Source organism: Homarus americanus, unplaced genomic scaffold (genome assembly GCF_018991925.1).
Source record: "Homarus americanus isolate GMGI-L3 unplaced genomic scaffold, GMGI_Hamer_2.0 scaffold39197, whole genome shotgun sequence".
Lineage (NCBI taxonomy): Eukaryota > Metazoa > Arthropoda > Malacostraca > Decapoda > Nephropidae > Homarus > Homarus americanus.
The window spans coordinates 1-19,553 of NW_024742436.1; the positions used below are offsets into that span (position 1 = coordinate 1).

At 44.5% G+C, this 19,553-nt stretch overlaps 1 long non-coding RNA gene across 1 annotated transcript; it reads left to right on the plus strand.

Moving 5' to 3' along the window:
* Positions 1–253: 253 nt before the first annotated feature.
* On the plus strand, positions 254–18,555 carry LOC121876917. Its single transcript, XR_006090850.1, has 3 exons — positions 254–503; positions 5,794–5,933; positions 17,579–18,555. It is a non-coding gene; the product is annotated as an uncharacterized LOC121876917 (long non-coding RNA).
* The last annotated feature ends 998 nt before the right edge of the window (positions 18,556–19,553 follow it).

Below are 19,553 nucleotides of genomic sequence, written 5' to 3' on the forward strand. Positions count from 1 at the left end.
TCCACAAGCAAAAATCGGTCTCACACCCTTGACAAATTACAGAGTCGGATACTACCGCTTTGTGCTTGAACTTGACACACACACACATTAATAGTGCATGAAGGAAAGAATTTGTTAACCTTCGTGCTTGGCTTTTCATGGTTAATGTGTGCTTGGGGTATATCTATTGTTAACTTCACCTGGGTGGTTTTGTGTGTGTGTGTGTGTGTTTTTTTATATTCTCCACACTATGAGCACAATATCCTCCATAATAATAATAATGATAATCATAACACTGATGATGATAATAATCCTAAACCACCTCTTTCTCTCCACAGCTGAAGTGTTGTGGGGTAAACAACTACACGGACTTCCAACAAGCGACGATGTGGCAGGCCAACAAGTCAAGTGATGTGTTGGTCCCTAGGGCATGTTGTGTGCTTGAAGGGAACCCCATCAAATTCCTACCACTAGACCCTACCTGCATTACCAACCCCACCCTGGACAACTCTTATTACCTAACAGTTAGTTCATCTACTTTTTACTTATTTTTTGGACATTTCATATCTAGTATATAAGTTTTTTTTTGTAAGTGTGTTGGGTCATTGTAAGTAACCTTCGCTAGGATAACTTTTACTACTTCTCGGCTTATGGATATACGTTTTAGAGGGAATTTTGTAAGTGTGCTGGATATGTAAAGGTCTTAAAAGTACTAAGTAATTCATAATAGAAGGTTTTATAAGTAGCAAATATCTTGTAAGTGAATTTATTATAAGTTAAGATTATATAAGTACTGTACAGTTAACCCTCACTTTACACGGTTAATGTAACCCGGAGGGTCCCGCGTAAAGTGAGAAAAGCGTAAAGTGAATAACATAACATATGGGATTAATTGAAATGGAGTCCGGGCCGATCCCCAAACTCCACTTTTTGACGACACACAACTATGTTGTAGTAAAAATATTATCTTAACTTTATGATGGTATGCACACACAATTAATAATTAAGAGAAATATCAATAATATTAGGTTTTTAACACTTACATTAGTAGAAAAAATGGCTGGGCACACGGGGATGGGCGGTTGGTTCCGAGGCAGAGGGCAGATTATTGGCCCTCACCTGTGTCACTTGTATCAATTGTATCACTATCCACCACAGAGGCTTGCAGGGCCTCTTTGTCAAACTCCCCAAAGTCCATATAAGTCCATATCCTCACCATAATTATCACTATCACTGACTTGGGCCGGCTGTGGTGGGTGAAGAACTGGTAATGTTTTGATGACTGGGCGACCTTTTGCGCACCATGTTTGCGCAGCTTACACAACATGGCGGATGGCGGGAGGTTTGGATCCAAAAATGGCGCGGCTCGCCAGCCGCTCTCCGCGTAAAGGGGTACACGCACCGCGGAATGTGAGCATCCTGGGTTCCGGCAGGGCACCGCGTAAACGTGGAAACGCGGAATGTGGGACCGCGTAAAGTGAGGGTTAACTGTAGTAGATAACCCATTAAGGATGGTTTTATAAGTAGGAAATACAGTAAATCATAAGTGATGGTAATACAAGTAGAAGGTAACTTATAAGTGACGATTTTATAAGTAGTAATTCATAAATTATAGTTTTATAAGTTCTGTAATAATTCATCAGGAAAGGTTTTATAAGTACAAAAACATATTTTTAAATAGTAAGTGAAGATCGTAAGTGAAGATCGCCAAAAATCCTGGGGTACAGAATTATCCCCAGATATAACACACACACACACACACACACTCACACACACACACACACACACACACACACACCATCTGTTGCCTCCAGGATACTGTGGCCACCCAGGGTGGAGGATAATCAATAGTTTAATTTTTTAGCATTTGGTAGCGTGAGGAAGGGCTTCTGACCGTTGCCGGGTGACCGGGGTGGTAGCTATGTTTTAATGAAGTGCCCCACACACACCTTCGACCCTTCTTAATGACCCAAACTTGTCTAGCCCACGTCAGCTGTTGTTAGCTTGGCTTGGGGGGTGGCTTTTAAGCTGTGTTGTGGTTGATTGTGGTTGGATGGTTTAAGCTGTCTAGTGGCTGTAATTGATTGTGGTTGGGGGTTTAAACTGTCTAGTAGTTGTGGTCTTAGCTGTCTAGTGGTTGTGGTCTTAGCTGTCTAGTGGTTGTGGTCTTAGCTGTCTAGTGGTTGTGGTCTTAGCTGTCTGCTGGTAGTGGTTGGGGGGTTAAGCCTTCTAGTTGGGGTGTCTACTGGTCTGGAAAACCTGGAAAAGCCAGGAAATTTTACAAATAAACCTGGAATTTAATGTGAATTCAATTCAACTTCAAAATAGTGTGAATCCTGTGGGCTCTTCTTCATCCTCCGTTGTTAATGTTTTTCAGGGTGTACATCGCCAATACAATGCAGTTTCATCTGCATTATACACCTGCTCGGGACTGAGGTGTTCATCAGCTACAAGCTTGGCAAATTCGTCCACATACTTGGCAGCTCCTTCCTTGTTTGCAGACTGTTTCTCACCATAAACCTTACGCATTGCAATTCCATGACGCTTCTTAAACCTTTGAAGCCATCCTTCACGTTAGTCACAGTTATGTTCTAAATAAGTTCTTCATGGGACACCTTTGCCTGTTCCATTATCATGCTACCTGACAATTCCACTCCTTCAATGTGATGTTGTCGAACCCATTCCATCATCACTCTATCATGTTCAGTACACTTACCGTCTTTCATTGTTTTTCTAATGCACATTTGCTTCTTGGAATAACTTTCTGCATAGAATCTCATTACTTTTTCTCTGCTTCTTTATATCATACACAGTTGACGAACCAATACCATGCTGATTATTCACCTGTTGTACTGAAACACCACGGTCAAGTTTTCTCAAGAGTTCCACCTTATCTTGTATAGATATGGACTGGTGTTTACACTTTACACCACCACTGACACTTGTACTTGCCTTTGAAGCCATAGCTGGGACTAAATATGTACAAAATAAGCTAAGAATCACACAAAATCATGGAGCTACCACCAGCAAATGCAGAGTAAACAAACAAAGTGAGCGTGGCTAACTCGTAACGCCATCTGTGGCAGCCCAGTAAACTAATCTGGAAGTTGCAGGAATTTCAAGTGCCCTTTCGTAATTTTGTCCGGATTAAAAGAGGTGCCGGACCATCTGTTCCTGGAAAATCGGTGGTGGACCTGTATACCATCTTTAAATTTCCCAATAATATGTACTGTACATGTATCCTCAATAATCACGGGACCCGATAATCACTGATCTGGCTTGTCACAGTATCCTCAGTTGCAACCATGTGTACACTTATCAATGATTTGATCTGGGTTATCACGGAATTGTCATGGGACAGTGGCAGGTTTGAGAGAGCCAGAGGTAGCAGCGACTGCCAAGAGATGGCAGCATGGCTCGTGGCGCCAGCTTCCAGTGGCGGCATTTATTTCCCCGCACTGTTTTGGTTGGTGTTTGAAGACAGTTTCCTGCTCCGTGCTTGTTTATGGTGCAATTTTTGTTACTTTTAATTACCCTCCACCATGGCACCTGTGAACAAGAAGAGTGTTAAGGCACCTGATCCAACCAAGCGATGAAAACGTGTGTAGTATTCTCTGTTTGAATGTTCCAATGTTCCCGACAAGGATAAGCATGCACTCGGTAACACACCCACCGTGTTTTACCATTTCCTTCCACTCCACCTCTCTAATCACCCCCACCTTTCTCACTCCATAATTTAAAATTTATGTAACATAATGTGGAAGGATTACAACGTTGTTCATTTATACTTACACTCAATTTTGTGGGTAGACATCAGCTGTTCAGTTGTATCTGGCAGTGCTGCAGCCAGTGTTACCAAACAAACTGATTGATGCATCATCATCTCACCACTTACTACAATCTCCCCCTCCATCACCAGCTCCATGATCACCACCACTACCTATGTTATCACCACCACTTCCTCTGTTATCACCACCACTACCTCTATTATCACCACCACCAGCTCCATGATCACCACCACTTCCTCTGTTATGACCACCTAAATCATAATTTCACTGATGGATTTGATTTAGCCAGAGCAGATCAACACGATATCCACTGCCTCCCACCCACTTTCCAACTTCCTCCCTTCCACCCACTGCATCTCACTGACACTCTGCCCCTCTCACTCATTCTACTATGACTTGTCATGTATGCTACAATATTGTACAATACTGTATACAGGTATTGTTTATTTGTTATTCATTAATTAGTAAAGGTGTTACTAGTCTTTTACTGTATCTTTTAATGTACCTACACATTTTTGGGGATATGTTTTGGTCTGTTAGGGGATGTATCTTTGGGGTCATGGGACAAACTAATTTTTCCCAAATGTTATGTGTTTCGATATGTACAGTTTTGCTTATCACTGTAGTTGTCTGGAACCTAACCCCCGCGATTATCAAAGGTACATGTACATATTGTTGAAAACCTCTAATTTTATTATTCTTTCATAATAAATACTGAATCAGTGTACCTGAAAATTTTCAGATTTACACCTGGAAAAGTCAGGAAATTTTGTTTTGTCTGGCCAGTGGACACCCTACTAGTGGTTTGTGATTGGTTTAAGCTCTCCTCGTTATGACTGGTCTAAGCTGCTGCCTCATCATCGTTGTTGGTTTAAGCCGCCTCCGCGTGGCTGGATTAAGCTGTGTGGTCTAGGCTCCAGAGCGTACTCAGCTTAGAAATCATGATATTCCCAATAAGCTTTTCATCTTCAGCTTAGTAGTGTCACTCTCAGCTCTATTTCTGAACACTCTTCCACATATAAAATTTCCTTCTCATCCTTTCTTATATCTTTTTAATGGGTCTTAAATCCCCAGTATATACAAAACCTTAGAGGATTGGTAAAAACAGCTCGAGAACATTTAGAGTGGTGGACTGTGATCACCAACCCTCAGATGTGAGAACGGTACTCTGATTGATTCATGATTGAATTCTTTTGGTTATGCACATACTATTTTCTTATAATTTCTGCACTTTTCTGATATCACTTTGTTATTACTTAACTTATTCTTTTTTCTAAGTATCTGTTCCATCCCACTTAAGAATAGGAGAGAAAAATAATAAAGGCTGTTGAAATATATGAAGTATATTTGTTCTTTATCGACATGTTTACACTCTCCTGTGACATTGAGGAAAGGTAAACAGATGATGAGTGTTGGTGAGGTGTAAATGTTCCTCTCTCACTCTCACGGGAAGAATGTGTGGATGAGTTAAAACCGTGGCTTCCTATATTTTCTATTTATGCTTATTCTTGGTGTAATATTATTGTTGTTGTTTAATAGTTGCTGAAATTTGTAAACTGATACTCCAGACATTTTTTATTTTTTACAACTAATACCATGTGATGATTCTTTTACATTTACAGCAGTGAATAATGATCATGGATTCACAAATGTTGGTAAATTCTGTAAGACACTAAACCATATATTTTTTCCCCTATTATTATTCTTTTGGTGAAGGTTCTACATTTACAATGGTGAGAAAGTTGTCTGTAAATAACTAATCTATACATTGTTTTCTCCCTTCTAACACTGAAGTGGTGATGGTTCTCTTCCTTCATTTACAAAGCTGTAAAAGTAGAGAAAAAGTTTACAAATTTTTCAGAAACCAATAATCCATTGTTTCTTCCTCTTGGTGATGGGATCCTACATTTACAGAGTTGAGAAAGGTGTCAAGATGTTTTACAGAAGGTTAAAACTCTCTAAACCACTCAGTGTAAATACCTCTCTCCCTCTCTCTAATATTACCTGGTGATGGTTGCTATTACAGAGTTGCTTGAGCAGGTTGCAGGAGAACACCTTCTACTACCTGTCACCCATGTTGTCTGTGGCCATCTGTCTGGGCACACTACAGCTAATCCTCATCACACTCTCGTTTTATATGTGTAGAGCCGTTAGCAAGGCCATGAAGTAAGGGCAAACGATTAATTTAACATATAGCATGAACTGCTCTTCCCCCCCTCCCTCCCTCCCTCCCTCCCTCCCATCCCTCGCCCCGCACACACACACCCACCCTCCAGCCCGCTGACTTGTGCTTGTTGATCCGGTTTCCTTTTTATTATTATTATTAAAGATTTGAAGTGACAATTTGCTTGGAAGTTACCTAGTTTAGCTGTATATCTTATGTAGAGGGTTGAAACAACTATTTTTTTTTTTTAATGCTGTAACAATTAGCTTGAAAGGATTTAGTTTAGTTATAGTTCTTTTGTGATGTAGAGGGTTGAAACAATATTTTTAGTGACAATTTGCTTAGAAATTATTTAGTTAGTCTAATATTTTAGGTAGTGTTGAAATGACCTTTTTAATTTACTGTAATTTGAGGCTATGTTAGCTAGTGTCTCTTGTGATGTCCAGTTATTTATGTTTACCATACGTTGAAGTTATATTTAAAAAAAAAAAATTTCTTCGGCGCTAAATGGTAAACCATCGACAGCAAGTTAAATAATCCCAACTTTTAATAGATTACAACTTAACCCAATTTAATTATAAACACTGAAAACCACTAGTATTGGGACCTAGTAGGGTTAGAACCTCTTTAGACTTTCTCCTTATCTTAATCAGTTTGGTCAAGAGATGTTACTTTTGTACACACTTATCTGATTTCCAAGGGTTTGTCACATATACATGCAGTGAGTGTTTTCTAGACCACTGCCGTGTCTCCCCCCCTTCACACCCCTTCAACTCTCCCAGCTCTGAAATACCCCTCTCATTCAAATCCCCATCCCCCTCCCCCAGCAAGACAGCATTTGGGCTTCTTTTATCACTCACAGATAGTATTGAACCTGTCCACGACCAGACTGTGTGTTTGGTTATACAATTGTTTAAACCCATTGCTCGTTATGACAAAAACAATAGATGATATTTTTTTATGCTTGGGAGTCAGATGATCCAAAACTTCCTGTCATGTCGGAAAGAACAAGGAAGTTAATGTGTGTTTCTGGTCACTTGCATGTATTGATCTGAAGTGCATGACGACATACCTTATTGCAATTATCTGTGCATGTGTGTGTGTGTGTGTGTGCGTGTATATGCGTGTCAATGGTGACCTGTGGTATAATGGTCAGCATGCTCGCCTCGCAAGCGAGCGGACCCGGGTTCGATCCCCGGGCAGGGTGAAACTATGGGCAAGTTTCTTTACGCCATTTGCCTCTGTCTACCTAGCAGTAATTTGGAACCTGGATGTTAATCAATTTGTGAATCGTATTCTGGGATAATGGTTAGCCAGTACAGTTGGCGAGTTGTCTGGTCTTCTCGGACTGTTCCTTGACACTAGGTCATGCAGCTCGTTAATTCAGGGTGTGGTTGTTGTGTTAGCAACAGGTTCTGCACCTTAAACAAATTCACGCCGATGTAATGATTGTTTGTCAGACCAAAGCTTACAGCCTGGAATTATGTCACATGTAACAGCAAGCACTACAGACCTCGTGGCACCATCACATCCCGGATTGACACACCTCAGGTCGACCCTAGGGACTTGACTTCGTCCGCTAATGACGTGAGTTAGCCGGGTGACCTACAAACCGCACCTAACCAAGACACCTGGGCAGGACGGCACCTGCACACAGCCGCCCAGACCTGACACTAGGGAACCAGAATTCTCACCACCACTCGATCAGCTCTACCCGGCGTCATGACCTGAGTAATTCAAGGACCCGCTAATTAGCCAGCACTCCTGTTGACCCGACAACCCGGTCAAGACACACCCAGTTCAGTAGGAGAGGTCACCCCCCGGCTCGACTAATATATAGGGGCTGGAGCTCCTCTCACGAGAGAGAGTGTCTGTAACCAGGAAGGGCCAGCTACCAGGTCCCCGAGTCCCGCTCGAGAGAAGACCGCCATTAAGTGTGCCGAAGTCTCAGCCCGGGTCCATCGACAAAGTGCTGTCAACTCCACGTGTAACAGTAAGTGCTGGCTGTGTAGTCTGTGGAAGTGCAGTGATCCCGAACCTCCCCAACGATCGACTTAGTGAAGTGCCCATTCTAGTTGTGAGGCTAGGTTATACGAGAATACCATAGTCTATCATAAATTGTGTACGAACCCCCCTATTAATCCCCCCTATTGAACTAGTAAAATAAAGCTGTAACACGCATTGGTGTTTTATATACTACACTTGTACTGTGCCTGTGTTAATATACAGTGTTGACATCACACCCTCGAGACACGCTACCATTTCCTCTCGCTATAATACTCTACTACTATAAGCTCCTAACTTACCTCTTCATGTGAGATTTTGTCTCATTACAATGGTGGCAGCGCACTTAACGTAAGAATTCACGCCTATTCCCCTTAGTGTTCAGTACAGTGATTGTTAGAACCTTTTAAAGTAAGCTCGTAACTATCTTGACGAAGCAGGCAGTACAAGGGTGGTAACATTTGTAATATAATTCCTGTCCCTCAGTGTGGTACAAGTGGTGACAGTATCCACTCCCCCCTCCCCAGTTCACATATTGTTGGGTAACGGGGAACAATGGTCGAGAACTCAACCAGGGCAAGTGTCAGTAAAACCCCCTCCTCGTCCCACCCACAGACGTCATCGTCAACATTGACAATTTCGACTTCCACGATCAGTACTTCCCAGCCCTCCTCGCAAGCTAATATGACTTCTGTTAACATTACACCGACAACTTCCGTTCTATTCCCGTTCCCTGAACAATCCACTAGTACCTACTCTCCCCCCCTACCCCTTAACCACCCGGCACCCTCTCTCGCCGCTCCCCCCCCCACGCTCACGTACACCTTAGCACCTCCCAACTCCTACAGCATGCCAGACCCCTTCCTGACGTCTGTCTCAGCGAGTAGTGCGGCACAAGTAATCGGTCAGATACCCATGTTTGAGGGCGATGGCCGTGACCCTGCGACATCAGCCGATAGGCTGGAACAGTGGTTAGGACACATTGAAAGTGCGTTCCCGGATACCCTTCAGGAATACGAGGAATGCCGCCTTAGGACGGCACGTATGCGATTGGGCGGCGACGCGAAAGGCGTGCTAGAATTTAAGCCGACAATAAAGAATGCTACCACGTGGGACACGTTCGCGAACGGATTACGGGAAGTTTACAGCCAGGGTGACTCATTACAAGATCACATGACACGTTTAGCTAATATTAAGCTAGAGGAGTGTTCATCACTCAATGTTTACCTATCATGCATAGGGAGTGCTGTGAAGATGGCGAGAGTGAATCACCCACAATTCTTCCCACCTGAGCTAGTACTCTCTTACTTTCTGTCGGGCTTACCCGGCGAGATGCGTACGTACATGGAGGCAAGCGGGATAACTACGATCGAGAACGCAATTAAAGCAGTGCAGAGGTATATACAGCTCAGGAAACCCACCCCCCCCTCCCGTTTTGTGTCGACAATTCACGCCGCACCTCCCACCTTTACACGTAACACCCCTTCTGTCTGGGAGGATGAATTCTTGAGACTGATGGTGGAGAATCTCAGCCGGGACGAAAGGAAGCGACAGGAACAGTCATCGTTCCACGGGGAAGGGCGGGAGCAACCAGGGTTAGATACAGTAGGTATAAACACGTTGGGTAATGCACCACGGGGCGGCCGGCAGTCCGGGGCAGGGACCCGCGGGGCGCGGGCTGGGATTGACCCCCGCCCCCGTGCAGTCACAAGTGCGCGCCCGGGCCCGCCCATGCGGGACAGCTGGTATAGAGCTCCGAAGCCTTTTCGCTGCTCCTCCTGTGGGGCATGGTCCCACGCGGTGCACGGATGTCCCTTTCAATGTGAGGGAAACCAGTGCGATGGGTGTGGCGACCAGGGACATACCCGCAGAGAGTGTCCATACACCGGAATGCGTTGTTACGCATGTGCCGAGTGGGGACACATTCGCAGGTTATGTCCCTACTACTAAAGACAAGGGCGAGGCGTTGATGGTGACTAGGGAAGACAGGCCAATTATTAAGTTGAAAATGGGAGGGAAACGGGTTGAAGCTTTCATTGACACAGGCTCTTCGGTGTCCTTGGTGAAACAGAACGTGGCCTCCAAGATGAGCCTAGGGGGAAAGCATAAAGTTCCTGAGTTAGGTGGCGTCACGGGGAACCGCCTCTCAACATTGGATTCCAGAGATATAACTGTAGACTTAGGAGATAAGATAGTTGTTCACGCGCTGGTTGTGGTAAGCGGTGATCTTTTCCCAGGGGATGTTCTTATTGGGTCAGATTTCTTGTGTAGGTTTAAGTATGGAATCCAGTTTGATGGGAGCCGGTATACCGTGACACTAGATGGTAGAGATTATGCAGGTACTCCTATTAGGAATAGGTCTGGTCTGCCCGTCCACCTCATTAAGCCTAAACGCCCCCAGCCCCCCGCACCACAAGCCCCCCAGCTACACCCGACGCGCGCCACTGTCATCCCCCCCCACTCTAGTGTTGTTCTAGACTGCAAGGATGCGTACTGGAGTATACCTGTCGACCCGGCTGACCGCCCCAAAACTGCTTTCGCGGACGGCAGCCGTCTATTTTGTTTCAACAGGTTACCTTTCGGGTTAAAGGGAGCACCGGCCACGTTCATGAGGGCTGTGAACCACAGTCTCACACCCGTGCTTGGGCGGAACGCTATGGCTTACCTGGACGATGTTATCGTCTATAGTAAAAACATGGATTCGCACATGCAGGATGTAGATGAGGTTCTCTCGGTCATGAAAGCGGCCGGACTGAAAGTGTCCCTTAGGAAATGCGCGTTCGCGCGCCAGGAAGTTAAATTCCTGGGATTCATCGTAGGTCATGGCGGCGTTAGACCCGACCCGGTGAAAGTGAAAGCGATAGCAGAGATGCCACCTCCCACCACAGCCAGGGGTGTGAAACAGTTCCTCGGCACCGCCAATTTTTTCAGACGTCACATCCCTCACTTTTCAGAGGCGGCCCTCCCCCTTACGAAACTTACAAAGAAGTCGGTTCAGTTCCGGTGGTCGGGGGAGGCAGATAAAGCTTTTAACCATCTTAAGGACTTATTGAAGTCGGCAACAATGTTAGCACTGCCGGACTTCACGCAGCCGTTTTACGTGCACACTGACGCTTCCGACGAAGCACTGGGAGCCTGTCTCATGCAAGGTGGTGAAGATAACCCCATCCCTATTGCTTATTTTTCCCAGAAATTGAGCGGAGCTGCCCTCCGCTACTCCACAACTGAGAAAGAAGCCTTGGCTATTGTCAAGGCCGTAACTTCCTTTGATGCTTACCTATTTGGTAGACACTTTTATGTAATCACTGATCACCGCCCTTTAATATATATCTTCCAAGGTAAAACTCCTAATGCACGGGTAGCACGCTGGGCAGTCTTTCTAAATGCGTATAACTTCTCCATTTTGCATAAGCCAGGCAAGAACCACGTAGTACCAGACGCACTGAGCCGTAATGTATTACCTATAAATAATGTCGGGAATCCTAGCAGCATGACTCAGCCCATTTTTGGGGACCTATCACCTAACGAGGTGCGCCAACACCAACTCGAAGACCCACAGTGGGGTCCGGTCATTGAGTTCCTTGAAGGGGGTCCGCTCCCCAAGAAGGTCAACAAAGCCTCACTTTGTGATTTCAGTCTTTTAAGCGGAGTCCTGTATCTTGTTACTATGAAACAGGATGATGAACAGCCCACAGAACTCGTAGTCATCCCCGCATCCTTGGAAAACTCGGCCCTAGAAGTAGCTCACTCTTCCCAATTCGCAGCCCACCCGGGTGAATGTCGCACATATGCACGTGCACGCTCTATGTTTTTCATGCCCAATCTAGCGCGAAAGGTTGGGGCATTTGTCAAAGGATGTCTGCCGTGTCAGTTAAGGAAGGGTACCCCAAAGAGACAGGGAGAGCTGCAGGAGTTTCCACCAGCCTCTCAGCCCTTGGAACGGGTATCGATCGATCTAACTGACATGTCAATACGTTCACACCGGGGAAACAGATACGTTGTTTCCATCGTCGATCACTATTCACGTTTTGCAACCTATATACCCATCCCCGATAAACGCGCAGAGACAGTTTGTGAAGCCCTGTTACAATACGTTGGTACTCATGGATGCCCCCGGGTCATTGTAAGTGATCAAGGGACAGAGTTCACCTCGGGCATCTTTCAGAAGGCGTGCGACTTGCTGCGGGCTAAGTCAAATCTAACCACTAGTTACCACCCACAGGCTAATGCCATGGTTGAGCGTTCCCACCGCACGTTGAAAGATCACTTGTCGTTTTTGGTTAATAATCAGTACGGCGGTTGGGACGATCAGCTACCTCTTGCACAACTGGCCATGAACACCGCAATTAATACCACCCTGCATAACACTCCTTACTTCCTTCACTTTGGTAGGGATCCAAACCTTCCTGCTGGTGTAATCAACCCCCCACCCCTATCCTATGGCGAGGACTACCCTTCTGTCTTGCAAAACAGGTTACAAACGGTCTTTACTCGGGTGCAGGAACTAAACAAGAAAGGTCACTTACACAACGCCACCTACTATAACCTCAGGGTCACCCCTTCCAATATTACCGTAGGTACCCTGGTCTTCCTAACTAACGAATCATCCTCCCCCGACACCCCCTCTAAGTTGCAACAGAGATGGAAGGGCCCATATAGAGTAACCGCCCAACCCAGCAAAGTAAACTTCACTATTTCCCCGCTTTGCCAGGGGGGACGTAAGGAAACTGTGCATGTGAATAGATTGAAGCTGGCAACTGTCGACGATGACGTCTTGAACAAATCAGGCCTCACCAACCAGCCCCCTCTAGGGGTAACATTCCCTTCCCAACACCCTATCCCTCCACCAGCAGCTGACCACCCCCCTCAGAACAATCAGGTACCTCACACCCCAAGTAATAATCAGAGAACTCCCCGAGCTACTGCCCCACTTGTACCAGTAATACCTGATCAGATTAGGGCTCATAGATATAACACCAGGTCACAGAACATAGATTAAAGTAACGAGTCTAGGGGCACTTCTAATTGTTGATTCTCCACCCCGGGATCTTGTCTTTCTACTAAGCTACAGAGTCAGCACCGCCCTTGCTCTTCACGGGCCTGGGCGAGGTCTCCCTGACTCCACACAAAAGTCGGAGATGACACCACCACAGCTGCAGCCGACCCCCTACCAGATGAGCTGAGACCAACGCATCCTGACTCATAATGGATGCCCGACACGAGCGGGACACGCAGCGGGCAACCCCGCGGCGAATGGGTGACGCCTTCACGTCGACACTGCAAGCCCCAAGCCCCAGAAACGGGCTTGCATAATGCTGGCCCTCGATCTGGTTGAAGACACTGGGCTGTGTCTCGTCGCTCGCCTGCTGAACGACGAGACACGCACCGAGGCTACGGTCTCACAGCCCACAATACTGACAGACAACATCTATGGGTACCATCAGCCTGAGTAAGCTACGCCATGCAGGACCAGCGCAGCTCCCAGCTCCAGGCAGGGAATCAGGTCGTCCCCTTGGAACCCAGGAGAAAATCCCGAAAACCCGACCTGCAACTTCAGGAGCAGCAAGCAACAGGCAACAAACAACTAGAGGTCCCAGTGGCGCTGCAGACGACAGCTCCCTACGTTTCAGGACCTGTCAACTGGTCCCACGCACTTCCACTCCGGGAATGGATCCACCAGGTACCAGACAAGTAATGGCTGACCTTGGCCCACCCGGGATCTGCCTCGCCGGTGTTTACCACACCATCGGGGACGAAACAGAAGTGACCTGACTACAAGTAGAGGAAGAAACAAGCAAACCCTGGGGGGCCCACCCAGGGAGGGATTCACCACTGTGAGGGTGTGGGACAGGACGGTCAGGGGTCTCGCCGACACTCACGTACGGAGGGCGAACTCTTGTCCGTGGACCCTGCCCTACACGCCATCCAAAGCGATGACACCCCAAGCAGTGGACCGGCTTTGATCCCGGCCGGGAAGGGCGGAAACTCAGATGGAACTAGAAAAATCCATCTGGACCACGACGGAAAATGAGACTCTACAGAGGAAACTCAGATGGGACTAGAAAAATCCATCTGGAATGCGTCAGGAACTGCCGCTCCACACAGAAGTTCAAGTGGAGGAAGTGAGGCACGCGACACACCGCGGCAGACCGCAGGACGGGACAGGAAACGCCAACCACCACATCTACTGCGTCGTCCACCCTGATGCTGGACACCGATTGGTGGAGGTGGTGACGGACCACCCGCCACCCGGGATCTCGACGAATGCTGACGAGTTTTTGTTTTTGCCATTGTATCTTGTAATAATTTCTGCTGCCTTTTTAGTATGTACAAATATTTCTTTTTGTTCACAAGTTGTATTTTGCCCCAACCTTCCCCCCCCCCTTTTCTTTAAGCGGCCATGTATCTTATTATTATATATGTTGTATGTGCTGCCCTGCGCAAGAGTTTAACAGTTGAAGCAACAAGTATGTAAATCTATTCCAGGTTTGAAGATACTAACGCTAGGGAACCTAAGCAGAAATAAGCCAGGGCAAGCAACACCATTGCATAACCTTTCAAACCTCCGACTGTGTACCCTCATTTAACTTCCTTAAGTGACGCTCTCCGACAAGCACCTGCCTAGGCGCTCTCTTTCCCCTTCATATCTACATCCATCTTTCCTTTTCCGTATATTTAGCTAGCCGCTTAAATTTTTAAATATTATCAGACTATGGTAGGATGTGAGGTGTATACTTTGCATCTCAGTAGCTATTTTCGCAGGATGTGCACTCGCTTTGTCACCCACTGTAAACATCCACTGTCTGGCATAGAAGCTTTGATCTTGGCGGGAGGTATAGTGAGCTTTGTCAGATCAAACTAGCGCCAGTAGAAAAACATACACCTATGAGATTGTTGTTTGTAAATGTGAGACTATGTTATCGCCCCAGGGATTATCTCTGCTACCACACGTGATGTTGATGTCTATATGTGACATCAGTCTCTGTGGTGAAGCTTTGGTCTTGGCGGGAGGTGTAATGATTGTTTGTCAGACCAAAGCTTACAGCCTGGAATTATGTCACATGTAACAGCAAGCACTACAGACCTCGTGGCACCATCACATCCCGGATTGACACACCTCAGGTCGACCCTAGGGACTTGACTTCGTCCGCTAATGACGTGAGTTAGCCGGGTGACCTACAAACCGCACCTAACCAAGACACCTGGGCAGGACGGCACCTGCACACAGCCGCCCAGACCTGACACTAGGGAACCAGAATTCTCACCACCACTCGATCAGCTCTACCCGGCGTCATGACCTGAGTAATTCAAGGACCCGCTAATTAGCCAGCACTCCTGTTGACCCGACAACCCGGTCAAGACACACCCAGTTCAGTAGGAGAGGTCACCCCCCGGCTCGACTAATATATAGGGGCTGGAGCTCCTCTCACGAGAGAGAGTGTCTGTAACCAGGAAGGGCCAGCTACCAGGTCCCCGAGTCCCGCTCGAGAGAAGACCGCCATTAAGTGTGCCGAAGTCTCAGCCCGGGTCCATCGACAAAGTGCTGTCAACTCCACGTGTAACAGTAAGTGCTGGCTGTGTAGTCTGTGGAAGTGCAGTGATCCCGAACCTCCCCAACGATCGACTTAGTGAAGTGCCCATTCTAGTTGTGAGGTTAGGTTATACGAGAATACCATAGTCTATCATAAATTGTGTACGAACCCCCCTATTAATCCCCCCTATTGAACTAGTAAAATAAAGCTGTAACACGCATTGGTGTTTTATATACTACACTTGTACTGTGCCTGTGTTAATATACAGTGTTGACATCACACCCTCGAGACACGCTACCATTTCCTCTCGCTATAATACTCTACTACTATAAGCTCCTAACTTACCTCTTCATGTGAGATTTTGTCTCATTACACCGAGGTGGCCCTTGGGGCGGCCATCCTCGTTACACGAGGGGCAACCATTATTGTGTATGAGCATAACAGTGCTTATATGTGACTGTGTATCAGGTTGTAGGGTGCGTGAGGAGTGGTGACTGTGCTTTTCGAGTGAATGCTTTGCCTGGTGGTGCTTGCAGTGAGGTCCACACAGACATGCACATCAATACCCTCCCTCACTGGTCACTGGAGGCAGCATGCATGTCCAGCAGCAGGTGTTGCGAGGACTGAACACCTGCTGATCCGTGACAGGTGTTGGGGGGGGGGGGACGTCAGCTTGTACACTCCCTCACTCCATCCAGGGACTATTTTAAGGAATTTTTACAAGTGGGTTATATTTAAAAAGTCATACAATACTTACATATATTTATTGTGGTTCATTTGCAACAACATTGTGATCTATACCATCTCGTAAAACTGAAAGACACAGTTTAATGAAGATGTATAAATCATGAGCATTTTATACAATACAGTGACTGCCACACTGAGGAGATGCAGACTAAATGATGCTTTAAATATTATTAATGTATTTAATTATTGGAAGGATCATTAATTAACACTAATTACAGGAATTTTAAAATTATGAACCCAGATCCTTAACCAACAAAGAAAGGAGTTTCCTCCTTAATGTGAAATTTTAACCAAATCTATGTTATGACCTCTTTTGCCGGAACACATGGTAATATGTCTGGCATTTCCATGGTGACAAATGTGACCAAACTAAAACAACCTATCAGGTGAAAATAGCTTACTAAAATGAGGTTATGTGACCAAGATGTTCACGAAGGCATTCTCAATAACCAAACAACACAGAGAGAAGATCTATTTTGTTTTTCTTAAAGTGTATCATAATATTTCCACAACTTTCAATAACTGTTTCTTGAATTCCATGAATTCCCTGGCCTAGAATTCCTAAATAGAATGTCTAGGACTTTCCAGGTGTGAACTGTCTATGTAGAGCACGATGTGTTGAACCTCTTCTGCCGCACAGTTGGTTTGTGGCATGAGACATACACACGACCAGATGCATATTGCATGGTTTTAGCAGAGTGAACCCTTTACAATCAACATCTTCATGAAGCCATTTGTTTTATAGGTGAAAAATAGACAGAAGTGATAGGGAAAGATCAGTGTGATTTTTTTTAGTCTAAATTCACTGCCAAGTTGAAATATAGCATCAAATTTTAATCACAAGACATATATATAATATTAAGTACATTAGCTGCCCCTCTCTAAGTGCTTACACTATGATTTTTATACAGTATTAAACTTAATATTGACATACTAGAATTATAAAAGAAAAGGTTTAGTTTAGTGGATAAAACTATTTGTGATATAAAGGAGAAAAAGAAGAATGATTCTTTGGCTTAAAAAAGAAAATATGTTTTTCTGTGTTGTGGTACAGTAGTTGGTTCTGAGGCGTCCAAACTTTGAGTGGTTTTATACGTTAATGGCTCGGTAGGTTAGGGATGTCCATTAGTAATTTCTATAATGTGTATGCACTTTTATAAATCAGCATCTGCTAAATAATTTATCTTATTATTTGCTTGATTGTCTACTGAATAAGTTAGTCTCCTCCTTAAATTTATGTTTATCTTTTAAATAAATTTATCAGTGTGTGTGTGAAGCAAGTTAATCTTCCAATTTAATTGATACGAGTACCTGTCAAAGAAGCGTATTTTCTCAGAGTGTCTAAAACTTTTTCATTGTTGCAGGGTTGCTACGGTAGACTGATGCAGTGGGTGGAGAACCACGTCAACCTGCTCATGGGGATCGGCATAGGTGTGGGCCTCTTTGAACTTCTCTCGATGGTGTTTGCCTTCTGTCTGTGTTCCTCTCTAAATCACAAGATCAAGTGACGCCAGCAACAACACAAGCTCAGCACTGACTAGCAAGGGACATAATAGTGTGCAGTCGACCATCTAGACAGTGTCTGAGAACACTGTAGAACTATGAGAGGACAAAGGAAAAGAACTTGATGTTATGCAAGTTCTGGGAAAGGGGTGAATGAGATCATATCAATGAAAGAAGACAGTGTTCGACAATAATCCTGATAGAACTGTTCTTTGTGTGTGTGTTACTGCAGTATATTCATTCTAGCTCTTAAATTACAAAGACAAAAAATATACCAAAGGTTTCATTTTTGAAAAGTTAAGCTGTGAAAATAGACACATAAAATTTTTAAAGTAATACAGTATATAAAAGTGGATTATATTTTCCTGTGCGTGAGTCAAATTTACACCGGCCTTCCCAGAAACACGACATATCGTCATAGCTTTCATGTCAACCAAGAAGCAGACAGATTCAGGCTTGTTACCGAGGTAGAGCGCCAGAGAATTAAGTCTCTCCCTCACATTTCTTCTTGTCCCAGATTTATCCTCTTCAGATTTTCATTTCCTCAGTCTTTCTTATCCATATATCTAACTTCCTCCTGTATAACCCTATTTTGTAATCCTCTTACCCTGTTATACAATTTTTCCTAGGTCTCATTTCTTGCCTAACAATTTCTCTTTCCATTCTCCGTTACATCCCGTTTTGTTATTTTCCTAATCATTCCTCGGTCCCTATGATTTTTTTCCCCCTCAAATGTCTGTATTATTATTCCAACAAATAAATGAAAAACCCAATTTTCCGTCATCACTCAGGCGGTAACAGGACCAAGCTTAGTCACTCAACCCTCTGGACCATCAGTTAGCTAGTTCTCTCTCAAAATCATATGCAGTGCTAGAGGCTAAAGAACAACTAATTAATACAATATAAAATTTTTAAGGCAAGTTATATTACCATGATGTTGTATATTCAAAAATGGGCCATCTAGTATTCTTCAAGAGGGTAAAACATGCTGATTTTTTTTACGGATATAAACTGCGTTAAAATTTTTAAGAAATTGTGATTTCTATTCCAAAAGGATAGATAATATTTCAGTGACTAGAGAAAGAAATACAAATCAAGGTGTATGTATACAGAGAAGGGTGAGACCAAGTCCACAATGGTCAGGTATTAGGTAATGACCCTATTAATCTTTAACTAGCACACAACGGTTGGTGGTCAGGTCAGATGGTCAGGTGGCCCGGCCTTCTCACCTGGTCACAAATCTTCTTAATTACAAAATTGTCCAGCTTGTACATGCCGTTACTCAAATTCATGTTGAATGCTTCGGTATGTTTAATAAGACTAGATTCTATGATGTTCCCTACTGTCAATTGAATTACAAGGTAATATTGAGGAGGCATTATCCCAGTCAATGCAATGCTTGTTATCCCTCAAATGAACAAACAGAGCATTGGATTCCTGGCCTGTCCTAACACTGTATTTATGTTGTTTAAGTTTAGTTACAAGATCTTTTACCTGTCTGGCCTAAGTAAAACATATTACATTCCTTGCAAGGAACTTTATAAATGCAACCAATTGTGTTGTTGGGGGAGTTCTTGATTAACATTTGTTTAACAGTGCATGAGTTTTTAAATGTCACATTGACGTTCCAGGTTTTTAGCTGTGTAGGAATGTGTGAGAAATTTTTGTGAAATGGTAATATTAAGATATTCTTATGGTCATGGGTGGGCTTGGGGTCAGTTCTATAAAAAGTTTTCTTAGTAATGTTTAAGCATTTGTCTATGAAAGATCTAGGGTATTTAAGGTTTGAGCCAATATTATATATATATTTGTATTCCTCATCGATGAATTCCGGAC